The sequence below is a fragment of the Anser cygnoides genome, chromosome 2 (genome assembly GCF_040182565.1).
Source record: "Anser cygnoides isolate HZ-2024a breed goose chromosome 2, Taihu_goose_T2T_genome, whole genome shotgun sequence".
Taxonomy (NCBI): Eukaryota; Metazoa; Chordata; class Aves; order Anseriformes; family Anatidae; genus Anser; species Anser cygnoides.
In genome coordinates this window covers 31,033,637-31,053,118 of record NC_089874.1, presented here as the reverse complement: position 1 = coordinate 31,053,118, position 19,482 = coordinate 31,033,637, and the positions used below count along the sequence as shown (strand labels likewise).

Here is a 19,482-nt window from a genome sequence, read left to right as displayed (position 1 = left end):
AACTGGAACTTTCACTTTATTTTAATAAGTTAATACTGTCATGTGCAAACCTCCTTCTATACCTTGTATAATAGAATAACTGTCACTTTTGCATGTGGAATTAGGTATGTGGCAATTATATAAAAATGGACAGTCTTCTGATTCTAAATGTGAAAAGCTGACCTTTTAAAAACACTTTAACAACTTTTAGTGTTATCATAAATCTTAGCAATTCTTTAATGTTGCAGTTTTTTGGTTGCATACATTACATTAGTTCTTCTACGAGTCAACTTTTGTTACAGGGAAATTTGGGCCTGGGGCCAGGTAGAGCTTTGGAGAGCTTTTAAGTTTGAGAGCCTGTTTCACAGCTGGAAAGCTCCCCAAAGTGAAGTGATCCCAGAAGAATATGTTTCCCATTACCCAAATCTCTACCAAATCATGCCTTGTAGCTCTAAAATAATTAAGACTTTGGAAGCCCCAAGAGGTCTTTTTTGATCCATGAATGAAGCTACCCCAGGTTCAAATAACTAAAACCTGACTCCCTCTTAACCAATGAAACACAAAACCCCTCCATTTGTCAATGTAACATAAAGAAAATGCTCCAAAATGTCAAAGTCTTTACACTTTAATGGATTCAACCTCAGGATATGTCAAGAGTTTTGATTGCATTTGTTGGAGATCAGGCTGAGGTGTCTGTGCAAGTCCCTAGGGCAGAAGAAGTTAACATTATATAAAATATGGTGTAAAAAGAGACATTGCTGTTTTGACATTTGAATGATGATGAACTTGATAAAATCAGAAAAAAACTCTTAAAGTCCCTTGTGTTGCTGTTGTGTTGCTACCTTCTTTTGCAGCAAAGAACACTGTAATTAATTTCAAGAGCAGGGGGGTCTGCTGTAAGATAGAAAGTACATGTTTAGTGGGAAAGGTAGCATACCATGGTATTTTTGAAGCCTTTTTTTTTTTTTTTTAATATATTTTACTATTCAACTAAATTGATACAATGGCTATGGGAAATATCTTACAAAGAAAACACATTGAGATATGAAGGAGTAACTGTAAGAAATGTTTCCAGACTCACTGAAGGAAGAAATCCACTGGCAAGATTTTGCTGGAGAAATAACAGGATAGGGTTAATATGAAGTTTGGATACTTCTAAGAGAGGTTCAGAAAGAGAAATGGATGATAATCACAGGCTGTGATTCCTATAAGATGAAACTCATAGGAAACATAATATCAACATAACTTACTTTGTTTTTCTTTCAATATTTATTAGAAAAATTCAATGCTTTTTAAGTTTGTTTGAACCTTCTGTGGTGATGCAATGTCAGTGTACTTTCTAGTCTACTTTTAAAGACCAACTTCAAATAAGGGAAAATTTGAAGGATGCTAACTTCTGAAAATTTATTCCTGTATTGTATTTGTTTAGTGATTTGCGGATAGTTGAAATAGAAAGTGGAATATGTAGTGTGAAGGAACAACTAAAATCACTTGGGCCTCTGAGAATTTCAGTGTGCTCACAAATCAGACATTCATATAAATTTAATGATGCTTACATGTAATTGCTGATGAAATTTTAATCCTTCAATTATTTGCACTTGCAAAATATCAGAACTAAAAGTGACCTTAACCCGAAAATTTTGTTCTAGAGCCAGTCTATTTATTAGAATTTCTGATGTGTTACAAGCGGTATTAATTTTTATACTTTGATATTATAATACAGAATAAACGTAGTAGTTATTAAGTATTCACTTAAAGGCCAAAACAAGTAAGTTTGTTCCTCAAATACCACACAGGTATTTATAGACTTTCTGTTTAGCACATGCATATTTATGCTTGGGCTACCTACTGAATGAAGATACTGAAATAAATGTGGCTTAAAAAACATTATACACTAAGATGGCCAGTGTGCCTTATTTCCATCCAGATGAAAGCTTAGAACCTCTTTTAGAAGAAGAGATGTGAACTGGTAGGGATTTTTTTTGCAAATACAGTTATGTTCACCTCATGAATCGTTGATGTTCTGTCAGTTGGCAGCAACTTCAGACATTGGCAACTGAAGGCTAGACTAGGCTGATGGCTAAAGGTTTTACAACCTCTAGTGGGACTATGCAAATCAGCTAAGTACAAAATTGTCATTGAAAACTTCCTTTATGCTGAGAGTACCCAGATTTCAACTGCTTTGCTTGCTGAGGCCTGCTGCAGTCTGAGCATGTGTAACTCTGTTGGAGACCAAGACCAACTTTCCCTGTCTATACCATGGGGACCCCAATTCCAGTATACTTTGACAGAATGTGCTCATGACACTGATGGGTTCAAGATCCCTTCAAGATGCAGCAGCATCCTTTTTGTTATAGCTCACACACTTGGTACTTCTCCTTCTCTCCCCTTGGGTATAATAGGTTATAATAGGTTAAGAATGACAGAAGTTGTTCAGGAAGCAAAAAAAGAACCAGGTGCAATTCCTTCTTTTTTTTTCTTTTTTCTTTTTTCTGCCTGCAGAGACAAATAACACTTCCAGAGAAGTACCTGAATCAGCAGACTTTATCTGTATTTTACCTAGTGAATGTCAATTTAATCTGAAGTTGCATAAACAGCAACAAGAGCTAGGACTAGAATTGAGATTTCTCAAGTTTGTGCTCTATAGAGTCACGTTCACCTCTTCAGGTAAAGGTTTCCTCTCATTTCTTGACTCTCTTATTCTATTCGTGTATAGAGATATAAATTCAACAGGAGGAATGAGAAAACATTTTCTTTTTCTCAGGATAGATTTTAGTATGGCAGTTGGAACATTAAAAATAATGAATATGGGTGTGAACTCCCCTAAGCTGGGGACAAAATTGAAGTAATTTTCCTAAACCATTTATCTGTTGAGTTTATCAAATTTTTTGGAGGCAGACTTTGTAAAAGGTTTTACAGACATCACCACATGCTTCTCTGACTACATTTTAGAACAAGCTAATCTTGCTCAATACTTCAAGGCACCCAGTTGTTGGGCGCCTCACTTCAGGCACCTTGAACACCTGGCTCTGGAGATAGACTCCAGACTAGAGATCATCAGTTAGGAACACAAGTATGCAATTGCACTTTGAATTGAAATGCTTACTCTATGAAGAAAAAAGGTATTTTTCTATGGAACTGTGGCTGCAGTTCCCTGCTGGGTGTCCTAGTTCCCTTGGACCTTCTTTTGAATATCTTTTTTTTCACCTCTACATCCATACTTCTTAAGGACCTGTGTATAGTAAATGGCATCTGGGTTCAAATCTGTAAGCAGGCACTTTATGCACTGCACTGTGGATCCAGCCTGGGGTTGCATTTGAACCTGTGACCCAAAGATGTAAAGATTCATGTTATATTTCCTGTCTTTTGTGTCATCCAACTCCACCAAACATATTCTTACTGTTACTAAAAATGTACTGCATATTGACTGCTGACAGGTTAGACTCTCTTTGTCTGATTGCTTCACATATTACCAGGATTTGTACATCAGACCTGGCAGTGTTATTCTTTTGTTCTTGGTCCTCTGTGCTTATATTTCAGGGTTAAAGAAAAATGTTTCTATTGAAAAAAAAAAAAAAGCAATATAATTATATTTATTGGCATATTCTCTAATTTTTCTATTAGTCACATGTAAAATTGCAGGCCAAATTTTCAGCTGGCATGAGTTCGTTTAATAAATTCCTTTCCATCCACAGTTCCTTTAATAAATCATCCTTCTTGGATGTGAAAAAAGTGCATTCATTTGTGCTTTGAGATTGCATGGATTAAATTTGACTTCAGCTTTTCATTTGGTGCATTAATCATATTTATCAAAACACCTACACAGACAATATGTTATAAGGACTGGATATGAAGTGTTCTGCTTCCTGCAGGTAGAAAGTTGCATTGTCAGTAAGCAGCCAGTGGAATGTTATTTTACTTCAACGTTACCATGTGAGAAAGCTGACAATTAAAATCTTTCATGTGATTTTTTTTTCAGGAACATTGGGTTTTTATTCTATGCTGATATTAGAAAAAAAAATATGCATCCAGCTATTGGCAAATAAAGAGTGTTTGCTTATTTTAAAGAGGAAAAAAAAAAAAGAATGGGATGGATGGTTTCTGAATGAGAGTGATTAATCATGCTCTGCATGTGCTGGGTAAGAAGTACTTAATTTATCATTTGAAGAGTTTTATAAATAATATGGAATGCTGATGATGCTGACATCACCAAATTAAAAGAGTAGGATTAACATTTTGGTACTTTCTTAATTATATGGGACAATATTTGTGTTTTTGTTTTAAATGCTATAATATCAGTTTTAAAAATTTATTAAGAGAAGTATTAGTCTGAGGAAGGAACAAGGAAGTGGCATGTTCTCTGATTTCTTTCTAGAATAGAAATGGTTTTGTTATGTGCACATTTATTTTATTTATTTTTTCCTGATGTTTCTTCTACTTCATCATCCATTCTGCCGTTCTTACCTGCCTGAACAAACACACTTTCACTTCCACAATCAATAGTTCATTCTCCTGACTTTCAGCATCATTCATATTCCCTACATTCCTTTTCAGCAATGCACACTTGCTCAATCTTATAACAAAAACCATGTATTGTGGTTAGGCGGTAGAGGTCAGCACTAGTCTTGCGTCACAGGTCAAACAAGATCACTTACATTCTTTATCAGGTTCATTTCTTCTCCCTGGGTGGGATATGAACTTTTTTTTTTTTTTTTTTTTCCTTAGAGAGGAAAGAGCACAGATGTTCAACACTCCTTGTTCAGAACTTCTGGATTGTATACCTTCATCTTTCATGTATGCTTCCAAAACAAGGGATGAATCACTCCTAACCAATCCTACTAATTCTGTTCAATATTCAGACACTAAAGTAACTGCAGAATGTGTTTTAATGTATTTGTGTTGTATGCAAAAATTTAATTCCATATTTTTCAAGATAAATTTGAAGAGATATCCAATATTTATAACTAATATTTATGAAATGCTCAAAGTGTTTGTTTATGGAATTTCAGAGGCATACATGTTTTTTGGTTGCATATGATACCACAGTAATATAATTTAACCTAATATTATGAATATTTCTTCATTTTTAATAGAAAAGGAATGTTTATTCAAAATAGTAACATTTAAATGGAATGATTCTGAGTTAAAAATGTTTGCATCCTTTGTTATAATTTTTCCTATCTTAAAGTAATCCATTTCATCTTTTTTTTTTTTTTTTTTTTTCAGCTGTAGAAAGGCAATGTTACAAGTATTTCTTATTATTCTTGTGTTTTATTGACCCTAAAGGAAATAGGGTATTAATTATGCTTTCACCACTGAGTATTCCTCTTTCATGGATGAATGAGGTAACACACTAGAAGTTCTGTTACTAATCTTCTAATTCATGACTGATTATTATTTTATTTTTTTTTGCCAGCATTTGTCAGCAACATCACACTTCTAGGTAAATTTATATTATAAACATTTCCTAGAAGATATGTCATTCTCTGTTCTGTTTACTCCGTAGTTATCCATTTTGATCCCAAAAGTTAGAATACAAAGCTTCCAGGGTGAAAACAAAATAAGCTTTTGAGAAGTTTCATCTAAGAAATGCATTTGCTTACATGTCCGATGTTTTTTTCTGTTTTTAAAGAGTGTAGTTTTTGTTAGTTTTCCTCCAAAAAATAATAGGTGTTCACTATACTGTTCACTTGCTTCAGAAAGCAAGATTTACTGTTTGTTTTGAGGCATCATTACAACTGATGGGTCTTAGGGTTTCTCTTGCGGGTGCTTATGTGATATAGCTCTGTCTGCGCTACAAAGTAGTGCAGCACAATAGGAACTAATCTCTAGAGCAAACTGGTTGGTGCTGAGGATCTGAGTTTGCACTGTGCATGTTTTGCTTTAGCCTGAATGCAGACTGGTGGGTAGACTGAATTCCCTATTGGGAATAGAGAAGCTGGAGAGCATTGAGTGTCCTGCCAGAAGGCATCTTCCAGTTGAGTTTCACCCCAGAGGAATCCAGTTTTAACACTCTGGAGGTGCAATGTGAATCAAAGCTCAGCAAGTGAGGATGATCAGGAGATTTGCTTTTTAGAGTATACTTACGATAAAACACGGCATCTTAGCATCCTCTTAAGTACAGGAAAAAGTTTATATTGATACCAACTGAGACCAGAGTTCACTTTATTTTATTTTTTTTCTTTTCCCCCCTTATAAACATCCAACTGAGTTTGTCACATTATGCTCTATTCTTCCGCCTCCATGTTAGTTTGTTCCTTATTGCAATCAGGCTCTGAGGAGCAGAGTTTTCTATTCTATTTTGAAGACCTTATCAAACAGACCGAGAGTGTTGGTTTAGGTTTTAACTGGGTCAGCATTTCATTCCTCACCTAGCTATTCACAGAGAAAACAAGTGGAAAAGGAGGGGGAAAAAAAAAAAAAAAAAAAAAGGATCAAGGGAGTCTGGCATTACTTCTGGGAAACCATACTCAGTATAAATGAGCCCAAGCCTTTGATATATTGATTCATATAACAAGAACAGTTAAAGTCAGTTTACTGATTTAACACCACCACCCTATGTTGTTAATGTTTGTGTTACAATAAAACCTAGATGCCTGTTAAGGCTCACCATAACATTACGCACCATCCCATCATGCCAGAAGAATACAGGAATCTATTTTCCACAGTCCAGGGATAGGACAGAACTTAATGTGTAAGAAAGAGGGAAAAATTGTAAACCAAATTAAAATGGATTAGGATTTTATTTTTATAAAAGATGCAGTAGATCATAACTCATTGGCAAGGTGTTGGGGTTGAAGTGAATAATGCTAGGCAAACAAACATTCACATGGACACATTCTTAAATTCTCTTTTGTTTTAAACAACCAAATAAAAAAGGGTTTCTATATAGTATATTGGGTTACGTGCAAATATTTTCCATGTACAGTGTGTGTACACAATGTCTTATTACATCTGATATATATATAATATAAAAATATATATAGCTTTGTATATACATCTTATAACTGTCTTGCTGAAGTTGTCTTGATCAGTTTACCAACTCAGACAGTCATTAAACTAAGTATTAGTTGTTCTTGTAAAACCTGCTATTACTGTACAAAACAGCTTAGATTTACTCTGTATAAATTAACTACGATGTTCATGTCACAATAATATAACACACTTAATGCACTTATATGCTTCTTGTCAAAACGCTTGTGTATGGCATCCTTCATTTCTTAGTATTTCCATAACTTGACCCAGAAGGTTACAAAGAAGTCAAATTTGCCCAGCAATGGGCAATTTTCTTTCAGCCTAGTATCTCACCTTTGTCACATGTAAGTGTAAGCCACCAACTTTGCATTTCTACTTTAAACCTTCCAACTTTTAAAAAAAATCTGCAGGGTTTTGGGTTGCACATGCTTACCAATAGCCTCTAATTTAGAAGATATTTACCTTCATAAACTATGCTTCCTAATATTTTAATGCATATACAACATTATATATATATATATATATAAACAAGATTGGTTGTGAGGATTTAGTAAATGATAATTAGTGCTGGAGTAGATTGACAAATTGTTGTGTTTCATGAAAATCTAGATGCATGAATTTGTTGGTTTCTGTAGATGGAACAACTATGTGCAACTTCTGAGTGCAGAAAAATGAAATAGATATCTAGAGGAGCAGTAGACTTGTCATCACTCCACCCAACACTTGCATCACATTATAATCCTGAAAAAGCTTACTGCCCTATTTCCATTAATTTTGGTAACCTATTTTGGCTGCTGCATAGCCCAAACAGAGCAAAGAGTACCAGCATTTAATTTTAAGATTTATGTGCTTTGAAAAAATTGTATACGGCAAGAAATATTCTTTCACTTTTATACTGCAGCTCAGATTTACATTTTTAGAGCTTCCATCAGCTTTGGCAAAATGACGGTTAGTTTGATCCAACTTCTGAAGCTGGGAGTTAGGCCAAGACTATGGTAGTCAGAGATCTGTGAAAGCATGTTGCTGCTCTATTACCTGACACTTTTGGCCCTATTTTCAAGATTTTTATGCTCTTTTTTATTTTCTTGTGTGTATAGGACTCAGATTTTCTTTTTCTCTAAGGTTGGAATCTGATACTATATTTGCTTAGCATCTTTTGCATATCGCTAAATGCATTATGAAGCAGTTCCCCAAACTCAACTTCACTGTCTCTGGGGATATGTCAATAAACAAGTGGTTGAGCTGGCTCTACCTTGGACATTCCCATCTCTTATGAGTATTTCATCTTAATTAATAAAACAACCCTGAACTTCTCCAAAATGCTGATGTTTACAAGGAGTAGCCTTTGTTTCACCCCCACCAGTTTTCTGGGCACCTGAACATTGCTTCTGAGTGGAAAAAAATGTTCGTATAATTTGCAGACATACATTTGAGCATTAATAATAGTTATAATCAATCAAATAGAAATGGTCCAATTTTGTCACAAATAAAATGCACTGAACCTGTATCTGTGGGTGAAGTTTGTCAAAATACAACTAGCTTTGTTGAAGCTATCAAGTATGATGCATTGTGAAAACATATGTGCTAAGGGAGGTCTCTTATCTGCTGGTTTCTATACTTGCTCTGCAAACAATATATGCATTAAAAAATCAAGATGGTGCAAATACAAATCTAAACTTTGAAATTTGCAGACTTGAGTTCCTATTTCGATATATTTTTTGAGAATTTCTTCCTAAGGTTGTATGCATGAAGCGTTTCAGAAATGATTTTGGAAACCAAAGAAAATCAGTATACACACAGCTGAAACACAGAAGAAGCTGTATTGTTTATTTCAGGTAGAGCTATCTATAGAGTTATAATGATAAAGAGGAGACAGGACTTGTTTTTACTCTCAATTAACTTGTGTTTAACTTATTCTTTAAAATTAACTGAAATGAAAATATCATGACGAGAAACTGTATCTGCAGGATAAGATGCACACCTTTGCAAATTGAAGATCATTAAGGCATTTTATGTACTCCTCATGCAGAGAAAAAAAATAGAAAATTTGACAATTTGCCTTTAAGAATCTGTGGCAGTCATTAGGGAAATATCAATCTATCAATAAAAGGTCAATCAAAGCACACTGAATAAAACAAATAAAATATGTTACCCTAATTCTCCTGTTCCAAATGAAGTAGAATAAAAGGCAATGCTGCTAATTATAATTTGCCACATACTTCTTGCAATAATAAAAAAAAAAAAATTGAAGATTTTGTGGAAATTTAGGATGCTGTTTCTTTGCTTTCTGATATAAAATTTAATCCCTGATATTTTGGCAGTGAATTTAGTACCAGTGGAATAATTCGAAAATTTAATATTTTTGAACTTTAGGATTCTGTAAAAAAGTCTTTTTGGGAGAATGTTATTTTTGTTTGAATTTTGGTGGTCTGAATTATCATCCACAAATTCTGTATTTGGGAAGGCTTTCTCTTTTCTAGTGGATACACTTTTCTACCTTCAAAAAACTCACTGCCTCCTACTTAGTTCCTCTTCCCTCACACTCCTATCAATGCCCTTTTTTAGTTAAAGAGAAAGGAAATTAGATGTACGGGGTGTAGGGAATTCTTGACCCACTTTGAAACACAAGACATAAATCGAACTCAAATGACTTTGCCAATTTGTTGCAAATGTTTTCAGCTCATTCTCTAAGGCTTTTCCCTTGACACCAGGAGAACTTCCCACCTTTTTTAGGTTCACTCCGTTGCAAGTGGCCTACATCACATGCGTATGCTTCAGCTTGACAGGTCACGGAAAGTATACACTAGCCTTTCACCTCCAGCTGCCCCTCTACTCGACTTCCTCTAAGCAATATTGGCTTCTGCAGCTAAAAACTGCTTTTCACATATAATGAAATTCACAAGTGCATTGGAGGAAATGTGATTTTTTTTTTCTGCCCCCACAATTTCAATAGCAGTTTATTCCTTTAAAAGGCAAATTGCAGAAGGGAATAACTTTGAAAGCAAACTGGAAATATAAAGACAGGAAATGAGTCTGTGACTGTATAACTGAGTTCATAAATGGGTCCTTTTTTGGTATGAAACTGGGCTTTTAGAGTAGAAAAATCACCTACTTAACAAAACCATTCTCTGTTTCAGCACTGCAGGAGCATGAAATAAATCCATGTTTCTTTCTAATACATCATTCAGTCTATCAAACTATTTCCAAATGACCGGAGTTCTAGCAGTGCAGCAGAAGGTCCCATACCTCTTCTGGGATGGTGGATTTTTTTAATATAATCCTTTGAATTTCCTTGTTCATTCTGGTTTATAAAGATGCCTATAAAGCATTCCTTAATCTGAAGATGAGAAAAGTGTATATAGTTTCTTAAACCATGAACTGCAGACACCCTAACTGCCTGCAGAATTTCCTTTCTTTTTTTTTTTTTTTGTTTTGTTTTGTTTGTTTTGTAGGGAGGGTTTCTGCATTTTAATTCAGACATATTCTTCTGTGTAAGTCTCAAAGCATCTGTACATGCCCGTTCTGAAGTAATATTTATTCAGAATCATCAGGATTGTCGCTAATCACCAACTTACAGTACTATCATGTCCAGTGGCATTGACAGAGCACCTAAATCAATTTCTTTCATGTCAGGAAAAAATTATTGCCTACGCTGTTTAGGTTAGCACACAACCACCATAAATTCTTACAATGTATGTCTATATTCACTCAGTCTCACAGATAAAAAAAAATATTTAGTAATCAGTTGCTTTTTTTTTCCTCCCCACTCACCAGAATCAAGGTAAAAAGCACTTAGTCACAAGGCATGGAGATAGTAAAACAGTTCTTTAGGATTTAGATTCATTTCACTAAAAAGAACCTTTCCTCTAAAACTTGCTTTTCTTTTTTTTTTTTTTCTTCTTCTTGTTGAGAATACTCTGTTTGATTGTTTTTTATGAGACTCATATCTTAGTCCACTGCTCTCTCATGGTTTCTTGCTGCATTATGACAACTCTTTTTGTACTCAGAGGCCTGAGGAGAAAGAAATGTTGCAAATGCTGTTTCTGCTAAAGCTAAAAATTAAAAAAAATAATAATAATCCAGAGGACTATTGAATATTTAGGTTACCTGATGTTGCATTGTGTGCATATCACAAAGTGAAAGTACTGCATAGGACATACACCTTGCAAGCAAGTAAAGGAAGGTCAAAGGCTGATTTCATTGTGCATATGAAAGATTAGGGGTGGTTTGTGGCTAGGCTTTAAAAGAAGAGATGGCAGTGAATGAGAGGGAGATGATGATGATCTGTTGAGTTCATGTGGCTGACATTAGCAGCTGTGATGGGTTCTCCCCAGGTTCGGATATTCTGCTTTCTTTAGAACTAATTTTGTGCCTTTAGAACATATCCTTTTTTCTTAGAAAGCACCTCAGTGCTCTAAAAGGTAGAGCCTAAAAGTATCTAAAAGTTTTAGGCTGTAGCCTAAAAGTATCATGATATTAATTTAAGGTATGTGAAGTGTAGGATGTGAATATAAAATGCAAGATGCCTTATGAGGTATTAAGTTGTTATAAGAATATCCTATATCTTAGAAGAATTATTTTATTTTATTGTGGGGAGGGGGTGTTTTAATCTTACAAGAGTCTATGATACAGGGAATGATAAGATTCTCATGACAGGCAGAGTAACAAAATGCACTGTGATTTCAAATCGTGATTAGCTACTAACAAGGAAGGTACAGAAAAAATATTGTGTGGGAGAGAGTGTGGAGGAGTTAATAGATTTTTTTTAACTTTTTTTAAATGCTAAAGGTGACACTGCTGAGTCATATTATTCTAGGTATCTGAAAATGGCAGGTTGAAAAAGTATGAGATGTATTTGATTTGGCATTTAATTATGGTGTAAAACCTGTGAAGCTATCATATTGCTTCCTCCTTTAATTTTACTCTTACAGGCAATTTTGTCTGTCTATCATGTTAGAATGTAGTTTTTTTTCCTCTCTGTTTGGATAGGTCTTGTAGGAACAGTATTTTCATTATTCTCATTGATGGGAAATTTGAGAAACATTATAATTGTCTTTATTGACAGTTGAATTATATTTTTTTTAAAGGAAAACAGAATGGACTGGCTGACATCTTAAACTTATTTAAATATAGTTCTTTCTGTTGTGTTGGAGAAAAAATGCTTTCTTGAGTAAAATAGAATAGACTGGAAACATCTTAAACTTATTTAAATATGATATCCTTTACTGCATATTATGGAGAGAGTTTCTTTTTTAAATTCTGAGCCAAATTCCACCATGTTACAGTCATACAGTTTATATTATTTTAGTGTCTTGAATGCAAAATAGAGCTTCTACAATACATTTTGCGTTCAAATTTGAGTTACACTAGCTACCTCGTCATTACTCCTGAGCTACAGAAATTACCACTGCTTAAAATGAAATAGTAAATCTACTTCCAGTCTTAGGCTTTTAAAAACATTAAACTTTTAATTGGTTTGCAAAAATTCAATCAACTCAAAGTTGACTAACATCTTTTCTTTACACAAGATGTTTGCTTGTATTTGTTTTATTTTCAACAAATTATTGTGCTTAATTAAGTCTATGATTTTTTTTTTCTCACCCCCCTCCACCCCACCAAATCACTCCCTGATTTTTTTTTTCTCTAAAATGCACTTAAAAGATTTCAAATTAACTTCTAGACAGATGAGCATGCATATGTGGTAAATTTTGGTTGCTAGAGTAATCTGCGTAAGTGTCACTGCTTTCTAAATGACTAGTTCTCTTTTCAATTTAAGGAAATATAATGTGTGGAAAGGTATTACGCTAACTTCAAGATATTTTTATCAGATGTCTAAATGTATTTAAATATGTTCATGTACACAATATCACCAGAAATATTTTTACAAATAGACTTAAGAAACTGACTACTTTTCATGCAACCAAATCCAGCTGCTGCATTAGAACAAAACTCTTCACTTGCCCTCAGCCCTTGATCATGCTTAATGTTGTGAGGACAGCTGTCCATAAAGCTTAGGAGTTGGCCACCTGGGGAGGTGGCTAATGTACCAACATTTCAGCTTTTAAATGCATACCAGTCACGTTCAGATACAACACAAAGAAGGTACAATAATCTCCAACTCTTTGTTTAAGGTGAGTATCCTTTTTTAGGCACTCAGATCCGTAAGAGAGTTCAGAGTTGAAAGTGTTAAGATTAAGAAAGATTTTCCTTTGCTTTTATATCTTTAAGAAGAAAGCCGAAGTCTCTACCAAGCAGCTTACGTGTCTCTCACCTCTGTCTGTTCTAATGAATGTTGTTTTTGTTTGTTTGTTTGTTTTGCTTTGATACTTTTAGACATTCGTGTGTTTCTTATGGAATCTGAACAACTCAGGCAGGGTATCTGAGGGTGTAAATGGCTTCAGGTGTTTGGCTCCTAGTTCCCATTGTTGTCCATGCAAGGCAGAACTCTATTATTTAAAAAATCAAAAAATGTTTAAAAGATTTTGTTTGTTTGTTTATGCCCAGTTGTAATTGTTAAGGTTCTCTGAGGCACCGGAGAAAAGTGCCCATGTCTTCTGTTCATTTCCTCTCGCTAAAGCATATTATTTCTGGCAGGACTACGACCTTAACTTCTAACTTGATCAATCCTGGATCTGTTGCATAAGCCTTCTTCAAGAATATTATTCCATACCTATCTGCCAGCTGTTTCCTTCTGACCTTCCTGTTGGTGAAGTCTTTTCCCATCCTCAAGAAATCTTCCAAAAATAAAAAATCCTGTACATCTCATCCCCAGACATGAATTATCTCCTACACTCCTGACTCTGTTACCTCCCATAAGTATCCTGGTCTCTCCACCCAACAGTGCTATGAACTCCCGGGCTTCAGGATACGTACTCTGTGTGTCATTTACTTAGTTACCAGGCAGGTAGTTTAACACTATTAATATATATTATTAGTGAATAGCATTTTTATGGTAATATTTTCTATTGCTTTTTTTTTTTTCCCTTGAAATAAGAATCATTATGCTTGACCTCGCTAAGGAAAATCCATTATGTACTCTGGATTTTGGTTGCAATATTATATGTTGAAAGGCATCAGAAAGAAAATATCTATATTGGGAGGGAAAAAGTAAGATGGGGAAAATAAAGAATCTATCTGATAATTAGGCTGTTATAATGAACTTAAGTACAACAGAGTAATTAACTTTTGAATGTTTACTGAAAATTGCTACTTTTTCAAACTTCACCAGCGCAAATAAAACATCAGTGAAAAAATGTATTGAATCATAGACTAATGCAAATGACTCAAGGTCACCTTCAAAACCTCAACCCTGATAATGAAGATGTGGTGATCAAAGAGAAGGGAATGTAGCCAGCATGTCTTGAACTACATTCTTTTTAACTGGCTGTACATATACCTTTTGAGAGCAGTTTATGGGACAGTGAAGTTACTGTGGCCCTGGGTGTTTCATAAATTACTCTTCAGGGCTGGGAAGTCCAAAGGTTAATGCAGTGAGTTATGGTTATCTCTGAAATTCTTTAAACTATGAAAAATATCTATATTCTATATAAAGTCTGAGAGCTTTGTTAGTGATATGACAAATCACACTAAATAGATCTTTGCCTTCAAAAAAAATAAATCTGTTCTTATGAAGAAAATAATTATCTCAAGGATTAGAAATGAAGGAATATAGCCTGTGAGTATCCTGATAATCATTTCAGTCAGGAACAGAATGTTTCAGATTAGGTAACTCTCTTCCTGCCAAAGTTTCTTGCACCATAGTCTCTGTTAAGCAGATGAAAAAAAGTTGCTGGAACTCGTTATTCTAGGAGAAGAATATTTTTACATTTCTTCACTTCAGTTGCTTACCTCAGTGTACAATAGCAAGAAATTAATAAGAGTGTTCAGAAGCTGCTGTTCCTGGTCCCCTGTTACCTCTTTGAATTGTATCATTAAGGAGCGTGGGACTACAGACATGAGTCAGTTCAGGGTTTAGTCCGGTGGAACATACTAATTTTCACAAGAGAGAAAGGGATTTTTCTCTAGTTTGCTGGTCCTTCTGGTTACTTTCGTACATTCTAAATCTGTCATCTGCTTCAAGTTTTGCATGTGCTTATGTGCATGTAGCTGAATCTTAAAGAATTGCAGATGTATGTATATTTCTGAGAAAGACATGGTTATCATTCCTCTTTGAGTTAAATGGTCTTTCAGATATCCTTCAGATAGATATTTTTCTTCATGGAAAAGCCTTCTGCCTCATGAGAGTATTTCTTCATTCAAGCTATGTCATTGGTAAAATAGGTTAAATTGTCTTAGAAATTTAGAAACTTAGAAAAGTTCTGTGTATATGGTACTTTACATATCCTCTTATGTGGAAAATAAAGTAGGTCTTATTGTTATGCTTTTTGCTTTGTATACATTCAGTTACCTGAATGCATGTTTTTGTGCTTTATATGCAGTTCCACTGTCTTGGCTTTTTACCATTAAGCACCATTAGAAAAGTTCGTATCTGTGCTTTCATTGTTCATTATTTCATCATTCTGGTGTTTTTTTGTTGCTGTTTGTTTCTCTTTTTTAATTTAATTTTTGTATTTCTTCTGACCTTCTGTCATGGCTGATTCCTAGGAATAATGAAATAATATAACAATAAGTGAAAAGATGCAAAGGAGAAATATTTTAGATTTAGATTTTATCTAAACTTTAGGTTAATATTATTTTACTCAGGTTCTTAAAGTAGAAGTGACATGAAATGGCATGATGTTCACCATAAAGCTTTTCAGTCACTGAGGCAGCTGTAAAGCAAGCTGAAGATGATGGCCACAAATATATTGGGGCTTAGTGTAAGCATATCTGACTTTCAGCAGGTAGATTAGTATTTATCATGTATCTTATTTGTCCTCTATGCTTTTTGAGACAGAGACTCAAAGAACAAAAGAAAGAGGTTTTTGACCTATCTTTTCTGAGATCACACTTTCTTTTCACCCAAGACCTCTTTGCCTTGGTCCAACCACTTTCTTTCTGTGGAATTTTAAGGGATTTTCTGTTCCCAAGCATCAGCAATGTAGGAATGAGCATTGACTCAGGTCTCCTCATATACTGTGAAAGTTGATCAGTTTCTTTTTAGTACTTCCACTGCTAATGGTATGGTCACTCTGCTTTCTATCTCTACCACTTTAGTTCTCCAGATACAGGAGCCTTACATTTGATGCACTGGAGGATACACTCACTGGGAAGAATTTCTCTGTGCATCATAAGATGTTGACATTCCATTTGATAAGTCACTTCTGGTGGAGATAATACTTATCTCAGTAGCATGAGTGCTAGAATTTGATAACAAACACTTAAACTTTATATTTTTACGCTTTTTTTCTATAATATTGTGTTTTATTAGTATGAAAGGTGCATCCATGAAGAGCTAAAAATTAACATCGCATACAGAAAAAGATTAAATGATTTAAATTACATTTAGTCCTCGATAGTGAATGATTTATTAGAGAGAAAGTGAAATATCTTCAGAGATGGAAGGTAAAGGACTGCCATGAATACTACTACTTGCAGCAGTCTAAATGACATGAAAAATTCTGATACACTTTTTCTTAAACCTGAAAAGAGCTTGCCTATAATACCTATCATTAGTCAACATCGTTTGAGACAATTTATTGAGCTGCTGATTATGAGTTGGTAAAACTGAGTTTCTCTGTTTGCCAACAAGTCAACATAACATTGTTTGAGTTCACAGAAGAGTGAGTCAAGCATTGAGTTTGTGTGAGCCAATGGGAGGAAAAATGACTTAAGTAAATTACAAGTAAAAGTAACAGCTTTCTAACAAACCTTCCATCTGTTCTTTCATGTACGTTTTTTTTTTTTTTTTTTTACCACTCCAGAACATCCCGTGGTGTCAGATGGCAGATTCTATAGCACAACCAATCACAATTTGAGCTGTTCAGCAATTTCTAAGTGTCAGTAAAACAAAAGCACCAGCAGCTCTTTGCACAAAAAAATGCAACCAGACTTTCTGAAACAAAGGCAGCCCTTGATTTTTCTTTCTGTAAATCCTAGTTACACACTGGGTGAGAATGTGTGCTGCATATCCTTTGAGCACATCATGGAACTGGCAGCTGGGACATGGGCAGCTGTAAGTCTTTTTTAGCACTGACTCTGGTCTGCACCGGCACCAGCATCGCCAGTCCCAGCATGATTTAGAAAGTCTTGAAAGGCTCGGGTTACGGAGGCCTGTCTCTAGTTACATCCACTCTGCCTTATAGTAGTCAGTCTCTTGTTTCCTTATGGGCAGGATCATGACCCAGCATCTCCACAGTGCTAGCAGATTGTCCTGATATATATGTCAGTGGCCCGGTACTATCCTAAAGTAGCTGTGTGATTCTTGAAACACAACGTAGGACTGCGTTTGTGTGATTCTGTCCCTGGGAAAATATTGTCATTTTATGTTATTTTATCTCTGGGATAAGGAGCGGACAAAAATCTGATCCTTTCTTTTAAATATTTTAATGGTATATTAGTACCCAGGCAGAATATAAATGTGCTAAAGAAAAGAAAAAAAAAAAAAGAGTCATTCTGAGAAGTTCTTCATTTCTGTTGGTCATTTTTGTATCATTTTGACTTATCTGAAACAATAGTATTAAGCTTCAATATTAAATGAAGCTAGCTATGCATTTGCAAGCCGCTGTCTTAATATTTAATAATAACTAATTAAATTATCTTTCTTATGCGCATTATGTCACTCACTAAAATTCTGAGGAAAAATAACATTTTGAAATCTGATTAGAGAGAAAGTGTCATGTCTCAGATGTATTGTTTTTTCTTGTTGTTTATTTTTTGGTTTGCTTTTTTTTTTTTTTAAATGTTGTTGTAATTCATAATAACGGGGTGATGCATCACACCAAAGCAACTCATATTGAATTTGAACTGTTTTGGAAAATATGATTTAAAGATGTTCACACAAGACCACTGATTGGTGTGGGCAACCAGCTGTGCAAATCAATGAATTACTGCTTAAATACCAGCATCGTCAGTCATTTATGTTCAAAAGTATGACCACAAAAACTGAACTAATAGATACCAACCAAGGCATTAATTCTCAAAAACAGATAATTAAACAGTTTACTGAATGACTGTCTGGAGGACTTAATCCAGAGAAGTTGTAGGTTGGTATTTACCAATTTTGTCTTTTCTTAACAGGACCTCTAGCAGTAAACCTGTATCACTGCATGAGTTCCAGGGCAGGCTGTCCATTTTCTCTTTATTCCATTATATTTTTTAACACATGAAATAATTTTCTTACAGCAGATCCTAATCTCTTATCAATAGAAGAAATTGGTTTTGATTTCAGCTTCCAGAAAAAAAAGTATTATGTTATGATTTTCCTGTCAGCAAACACATTTTTAAGGGGGAGGGGAGAATGCTCTAAAATTAGGCAAGAGAGAAAATGAAATCAAACGGAAATGCATTCCTCACAGGAGATAGGCTAGTCCTTTTTTTTTTCCTTTTTTTTTTTTTTCTTCCCCTCTTCCTAAACAGTGATTAAAATCTGTTTCTGAACTCTTAACTTTATCAACTACAGATAGGAGAGTGAAGATATGTGTGGAGAAACTCTTTTTTTGAATGAGTTCCATTTTCCCATAACTCCAGTTGGGACACATGATAAAATTATCAATGAAACGTCCTAATTTGATCCTTAACCAAAGGGATGTTGTCCTATGAATCATCTGTGTTTGTGGGAGGCAACACTGAAGCTAACAGAGCAGGAATGGGCCCCAGATGTTTTCTGGAAAGCTGGTTGCACTGTAGGCTGTGTGTATTACCTAACGTAGGCGACCATATGGAAGAAAAGGTTGGAAACATCCCATTACAAGTCATATATCACTGAGCTGACAGCAAGGATTTCAGCTTGTTTTTATTTAAATCATGAAAGCAGCTGCTCAGCTGTCTAACTGCATTAAATTTAACCCTTTTTCTAGCAAATGAAATTTGTTTTATGAAATGGCAGACAAACTGCTGCCTTTGCAAAAACAAAAAAACAAACAAACAAAACAGGTTAGAGCATCCTGCGGTAACCCATATGCAGGCAGCAGGACAGCACTAATAGTGACTACATCTGCTGCTGGGTGATCGCATAGCCACATAGTACACCTGTACCTTATTAAACACCAGTAAACCCCTTATTCTGGAAGGGTAACAGCAGAAATATATGCACACTACATAAAGATAGTATCTCTATTTTCTTTTTTCCATTTTAATCTACTTATTGTTCAATAGATGCACACCTTTAGAATGAACCATTACTTTTTTTTTAGTTCTCTCATCATCTTCCATTTTCTATTTTATTTCTCCATTATTATTTCTTCTTTTCTTAATTTTCCTTCCTTTTATCTATTTGTCTTTTTATTTGTTGTTCATCCCATGTAGCCTCTCTTCTGTCTGCTTTCTGTTTTCCTTTTCTTCCTTTTTTCCCCTTCCCCATTATTGTCTCCTCTCTCTCTAGCCAGTGTATAAGCTTTTCTCAGGGATCCTCCCAACTCCGCTTCTCTG

General features: G+C 34.8%; 1 protein-coding gene across 2 annotated transcripts in view; it reads left to right on the top strand.

Annotated features, from left to right (window-relative positions):
• AGMO (alkylglycerol monooxygenase) overlaps positions 1–19,482 on the top strand; it is a 199,047-nt gene that overhangs the window by 147,565 nt on the left and 32,000 nt on the right. The gene's annotated exons all lie outside the window — the stretch shown is intronic.